Source organism: Protopterus annectens, chromosome 7.part0 (genome assembly GCF_019279795.1).
Source record: "Protopterus annectens isolate FY-2018-M chromosome 7.part0, PAN1.0, whole genome shotgun sequence".
In the NCBI taxonomy this organism is placed as follows: domain Eukaryota; kingdom Metazoa; phylum Chordata; order Ceratodontiformes; family Protopteridae; genus Protopterus; species Protopterus annectens.
The window spans coordinates 1,362,589,543-1,362,596,874 of NC_056739.1; positions in this window are offsets into that span (position 1 = coordinate 1,362,589,543).

Genomic DNA, 7,332 nt, shown 5'->3' on the forward strand with positions numbered 1-7,332 from the left:
TTTTACAGCCACGTTGCACAGCTGGCATATGGACCACATAGTCTGTGGTGCTGACAGGTACTGGTCGCTATTAACTGCAGTGTGTGATATCTGCACCTGATGTGTTTGGGGTCCTTTGGCTGTGCATTGGGTGGGACAGGCGTGGATGGCTCCTTGTCACGGTCACCCTCTTTCACACATCTATATCCATCTACCTTTGGCTTATTATGGTGTGTTGTCCTTACATATATGTCTGTATTCTTATCCACTGTGTGTGCAAGGCATGAGTGGTGCATACTGACGTGTCTGCACTAACAATTGCAATCGCTGGATGTGTCTGATCCACTGGTGTTTGCATACATGGCCTTCGTGTGAGCATGCCCAGTATGACCTTTCAGTATTTTGATGACTGACATTACCTTCATTTCTGTAAGTGTGTGACCATGCCCAGTAAGGCCATCTGTTTTGCATGTGTGGATCATGTCTGGTGGTTTGTACTGCACAGCTGAACTTTCTGTTGTACACCGACAGGTAGCATGCTGTGTCTGCAGGGTGTCCACCAATCATTTGGCATTGACTGTAAAACATGTCTGCATAGCGGGGGGATCACCTGACTATTTCTATGTTTCTACGCAGGATTGGGGGGGGGCGCACCTGACTGTTACTATATTTATATGTGGGGTGGGGGGGCACACCTGACAGTTGTGCACATTTGCTAGGACTGTACTGGTATGTCCTGTAGTCCATTTCAGTCAGTAGTCTTACCTATCGTGCTGGCTAAGCCATACAGGTGTGCTACTGTTCTTATCTTTTGATTGCGTACACATTAGTTTCTGACTTCCTAGCCATCACAACTGACATCCTACTACCTGGCCTGCTGTAATCTGTCCATGTAGGCCTGGGTGGGGGTTACCTATGCCCCTCATTCAGAGGCCATAGTATGGCATTTGTTTTTGTTTGTCTACATCTGTCCTGCTGGCTGTGACTGTTGGGTATGTGACCCCCCCCCCTTCCTGACTGGTATGTGTGAGTCTCTTATCTTGTGGGTGTCCCAGTATTGAGGGTGGTGCTGCAGGGTTGCCTATGTCAGATGCACGTAGTACACTGCCTATGCATGGTTAGGCACAGGTAGTGTAATGTTTGGCATCCCTTTTACCTTATGCGAGAGTCAGAGAGAGAGGTGCTATTCCCTGGGTCCCTCCCGTGTCAGTTTATGTGCTATGCGTTGCCTCTTTGCTAGGGCCGGGGCATACTGGACATGCCTCCCTCTGCCTACTGGGGCAGGCTCAGGTTGCTCCTCCTCCGAGTCACTCTGTGCCTGTGCAAGCCTTGGCATTGGTGGGGGGCTATGTGGCCCTGCCCCTTGCTGCTCCTGCTACAGCTGTTTCTGCAAGATCATATTGTGTAGCATAGCACATACAAGGATGATTTGGGTAGATGTAGTTGGTGAGTACTACAAGGCTCCACCGGATGTCTCCAGGCACCAGAACCATTACTTGAGCATCCCAAACACATGCTGTATTATGATTCTTGTTTGTGCGTGTGTCTCATTATGGAGTTCTTGTTCGGGTGTGTGTGCATTTCTGATGGGTGTCATCAGCCATGGCTCCAGTGTGTATCCAGCATCCCCCACTAGCTGACCATGTGGGATGTCCCCACTGGCAAATTTCTGGTACAGCTGCATCAGATGCCAGATGTGGGAATCGTGATAACTTCCAGGGCAGCCAGCACACACGTTCAGTATTATGCCCTGGGCATCGCACATGACCTGGCAGTTGATGAAGGGGAAGCCCTTGCGGTTGATGTAGACCCTATCCTGCTCACTGGGTAGTGCGTTGATGCATATGTGCATGCAGTCCATTGTACCCACTACCTCAGGGTATTCTGCTATTTGCTGGAAGAGACGTATACTGTTGGCCAATGCCTCACGGGTGAGGGGGAAATATACATGTTCACCAACATGTGCTGCCATGGCATACAGGAACTGGTGGAGTACCCTGGATGCTGATGCCTGTGAGATCCCCATCATATCCCCAGTTGGCCTTTGGAAGGTACCTGTAGCTAGTATTGTTAGGCCTTCACATACCTTCATTTCCACTGGGATGGGTTCCCCTCTGTTAGTTCTGTGTCTCAGGCGTGGCCGGCACAGCTCAATAATCTGCTGTAGGAAGTCCCTGTCCACCCTATAATGCTCCACTATCTCCAGCTCATGTAGCCCTTGGTAGGTTACGTTGGGTCTGTACATTCTTCTCCGTCTCATCACTGTGGGTTGGTCAGCAGCATTCCCATCCTCACCACCCTCAGCCTCTTCCACAAGTTGTATGATAGCTATTACAGCCCCTAACATTTTGCTGTTGTGAGTGTTAAAAGTGTAGTGTGTGGGAAAAACCAGAGGGTAGGTGTTTGCATAGTTTATAGTGGCGTTCAGGGCTGGGCTGGTCTGCTGCCTGTGTAATTGGCTGGTTGCGGTACATTTCACCTGGCAGTGAACCTAGTATGCCTTGATTAACTTCCTACTGCTGCTTTCCCTTCCCATTGCCCTTCTGTTTCATCCCGGGGGCATGCCGCGCAATCAGTGTACTCCAATATGTACACTGTTGCTATTTCCTGGATTCACTTCCTTTATCTTTCTGTAGATCCCATTGCACGGCGCACACACCCGCTTACACTTTGTCAAACATGCTGGGCAGGTTTAGACACACCCCCTAGCTTTGCTGTGCTAAGCTGGATTCAACCCCGAGCCACAGGGCTCCAATCCACTGACAGTATGCCTGACACTCCCACACATGATGTCACCTACCTCCTAGTCTTGCACTCAGCTATTCATACTCTTACACTGTTGGGATCTGCCTCACATGCTGGGGAAAACTGGGATTCACTATCCTTCCCCTCATTTGCATAGGATTGCCTGCTAATGCATAGTTACATTTGTCACACTGTGCCTCCCTCCTTAGCAACCACTATTCACTGGCCAGGTTGTGTTTTGCCTGCCATTGACTTGCATGGCGGAATACTGATTTTAGTTGGACTGCTTTTTTAGGTTTATTTTCTTATTTCCTCACCGATCCTGTTTGCTCGCTGCTGCTCTATGCTTCAACGGCTGTGATCAGCGGACATATCATTAAAGTTGTATTTTGTACATTTTGCATTGTTTGTAATGCCAATGGCTTTATGCTTGGCCATTGCAATGCTTCTTCAATGATATGCAACCTTTATTTGGTGCTGTCATAGCTCCGTTTTGGAGTTTGCAGTATCGTACCCGGTTACTAACCGAGTACATTTCTGCATATTACACTAGTCCTGCACGCCCTGATTCCTGCTTCCTGGATGGCAGATTTATCTCATTTGCATGGTTTTCACCTGCAAAAGGGGTAATTTGCATACGGGGCTGGGAACGTGCAGCACTAGTGCTAGAGTGCTTTTGCACATCAAACGTGCACGTACGTGGATTGCTCGGCCGCCATATTGCCAAAATTTCCTCTTACACTAATCATGCATGCCATGCAAGCTTTTGAGAATCTGGGGGGTGGTCTTCTATTAATAATATGCTTCCCCCTGGAACAACCACCCCTTCTAATCCTGTCCCAAATAGCACTCCTTCTGAAATTGTTGCTCAGTTTAACACACATTTTATAGAAAGTATTAAAGCCCTTACTAAAGATTTTCCATCTAATAACTCTAAGGTCCTCTCGTCTCAGGCAGCAAAAAAACCTTGTTTCACCATAAAACCCATCCAGACCTCCTACATCAAATCAGTACTCCTTAAACTGAATCCCTTTTCTCCTTCAGCAGATAATCTCCCAGCAGAATAATTAAAGCTAGCTGCCGGTTCCATGACCTCTCCTGTGTCTTTCCTAATTAATGGATCTGTCAAGGAATCATATATTCCTACCCTGTGGAAACAATTCTTCATCATCCACATTCATAAATGTGGAACCTCATCTGATATAACCAATTTCAATCCTATATTATCTTGTTGTCAGAACTTCAGGAGAAGTGCATTCACAAACAACTACTTGAACACATCCTGCAGAAAAAGCTCCTGACTCCACACAGCACAGTTTCAGACCTGCCCATAGAACTACCACATCTTTACTGACCTTCACAGATACTATTATCATAGCTGTAGGTAGATTCGGCACTCTAAATTGGCCCTAGGTGTGAGTGTGCGCGTATGTGTGCCTTCTGTGGAAGGTTGGACACTGGGCTGGCAACCAAACACCATAAAACCCCACTGCCAATTGTTCTGCTGACCGTTGTTCCACTGTGGCGACCCCTAACCGGGAAAAGCCAAAAGAAGAAGAAGATAATATTATCATAGCTACAGACAAAGGCACTCATTTCCTTTGTATTCCTTGACCTTTCAAAAACTTTCGATCTAGTTTCTCACCAAAATTTCCTCTGTCGGCTGTCTTGTCTAATGCATCCACACTGCTAATATTTAGCAACTACTTAACCGGTAGATACTAGTCTGTTAAATGGCTCTTCACCTTTTCTCCCTTCTTTCATGTCACTCCTAGCATGCCACAGGGCTGCATTCTCAGCCCTCATTAGCAATCTACATAAATCCTGTCCTCAAGCTTCCCTTAAACAATGATTCTGCCCTAATATGCACTTCAGATAACCTCACACATCTTCAGAGAATTACTCAAGAAGTCTTTAGCTCTAAGTTGGTTACAGGTTAGCGGCCTGCTACTAAATCCCCAAAAAACTAAATTACTTTTCTTTTTCCAAAATTCCATTTCCATGAAAAAAAACTTTAAAATGTCTTCCTTAAATAATACAGTGAATGAGATTACCTCCCATACAAAACTACTTGGCATGACAATTTTCACTTAGCTTTACATATCCATAACAGCATCAAGAAAATCCACCAAAAACTACATACCCTTCATAGAGTAAAGACATTCCTTACAAATTCTGCCAAGGTTATTCTAGTTACCATGTACCTCTATCCTCTCTCCCATATGGAGCCCCCATCATGACCAGCCTACAAGCCTCAATTACTTCTAAACTTGAACAATGCTACAAAAAAGTTGCCAGATTTCATTGCAAAAAAAAAAAAAAAACAAGACCTACCACTCTTAAGCACTGAAAACACATAAGTGGCTCGGACTTCCTCACCACCTATCTTATACCCAGTTCATCTTAACCCACAAAATCATCTTGCCTGCCTAGCAATTAGCCCCATACTCCAATTCTATCCACCAAATCTTCCCCTTCAGTCAAATTTAATAAACAACTGCTTAACATCTACAAATCACAAAGGGCTGCTGAAGTCAGTCTCCATTCCAATCATGTAGCTAGAACTTGGATAATACAATTCCTGTATCAATCAGGCATATCTCACACCTTCATCTTTTCAAACCATTACTAAACGACTTCCTGTCTGCCGCCTGGCTTTGTCCCTGCTCCTCATCTGGGACATAGCTTTCCACATCCTTCATCACCTTCTTATACCTTCTTTAAAGCACTAAATCACTTAACCTGCTTATCCCCTTCTAATGCCTCACTTTATTGTACTTCTTAAAATACTATACCTATTTCTAATTAGCAAAACCAAATTACTGTTCTGTCACTACTTGTCTTTTAACACTCAGATTTGCTTATCTCCTCTAATACTTCACTGTGTTGTATTTCTTAAGTTACTCCTACCTATCTTATGTACCAGTTTTCTATCTGTAAATTCTTAATATGATGCTTGTATATTAATGTTTGTGAATATCAATATAAATTTCATTATACTGACTTCTATGCTATGTATTCACTGAAACTGCATTATAAAATTTGTAATTGTATATATCGTTTACTGTGTTTGAAGAAGTCATTAGTAAAAGGTCATCAGGCCACTTTACCTCCCTGTTACACAAAGGTTATAACATGCCAGAGTCACACACTAACATTTTGTCATCTCCTGCTTTAACAAACATACAGGAGGGAGACAAATCAAATAGACTGTTAACAACTTACTCACTTGACTCGAGTCGTTAGAGAAATTGTCAACAAGAACTGGGCATTTATTTCGGAAGATCCCCACCTTAGAAGTTCTTTAGGTTTGACACCCCAACTAACTTTTAGGAGGGGCGTAAACTTGAAAGGTTTGGTTGAAAGGCCGAAAAGGACTTCTAAATTTAATACAGGCATGACAAAATGTGGGAGATGCCGTCAATGCAAGTTCATTAAATTAACTGACAGAGTAAAAATCAGAAATAAAGTATATTACATCCATGATAGATACAATTGTGATTCTCTAGGGGTTGTTTATGGAGCTTTCTGTGATGGTTGCAAAGCATTTTATATCGGGAAAACAGAGAGGAAATTAAAACAGAGGATTTATGAGCACCAGTACAGTATTATGAACAAAACTAGTACTAGTGCTTTAGCCAGACACACCGTTATTTTCCCAAGTCACAATTTCTTATTTGTGGTTTTACAACAAGTAGAACACAACAAAAGAGGGGGGCCCTGTGAACTCAAATTAGAAGAGGCTGAAGTGGAATGGCAAATTGCAACTGCTGCTTACTCTTTTCCAGGGTTAAATGAAGCCTTATCTATCAAGAACTTGTTGAAGCTTAAAGCCCTGGCAAGATAGGGGTGGCAGCTTGTTTGTTTCACACAGAAATGTTTAAAACATCTAACTGACTTTTCTTCTTTTTATATTTGTTTATGAGTAAGACTTTCTATGGTTTTATATGTTTTTGCATGTATAACACCATAAGGTGTTACGAGTCTTGTATGACGTATTCACATTTTGTTTTTTTACGTTAACATTCTCCTTCTTCTTTCGGCTGCCCCCGTCAGGGGTCGCCACAGCAGATCAACTGTTTCCGTTTCTTCCTGTCCTCTGCATTTTGCTCTGTCACACCAACCGCCTGCATGTCCTCTCTCACCACATCCATAAACCTTATCTTAGGCCTTCCTCTTTTCAGGTTACCTGGCAGCTTCATCCTTAGCATCTTTTTCCCAATATACTCTGCATCCCTCCTCAGCACATGTCCAAACCAACATAATCTTGCCTCTCTGGCTTTGTCTACAACCTTCCAACCTGGGCTGATCCTCTAATATACTTATTCCTAATCCTGTCCATCCTCGTCACACCCAGTGCAAATCTTAACATCTTCAGCTCTGCCACATCAAGCTCTGATTCCTGCCTTTTTGTCAATGCCACTGTCTCCAACCCATATAACATAGCTGGTCCCACTACCCTCTTGTAGACCTTCCCTTTCACTCTTACTGGTACTCGTCTGTCACAAATCACTCCTGACACTCTTCTCCACCCACTCCATCCTGCCTGTACTCTCTTTTTCACCTCTCTTTCACACTCGCCATTACTCTGAACTGTTGATCCCAAGT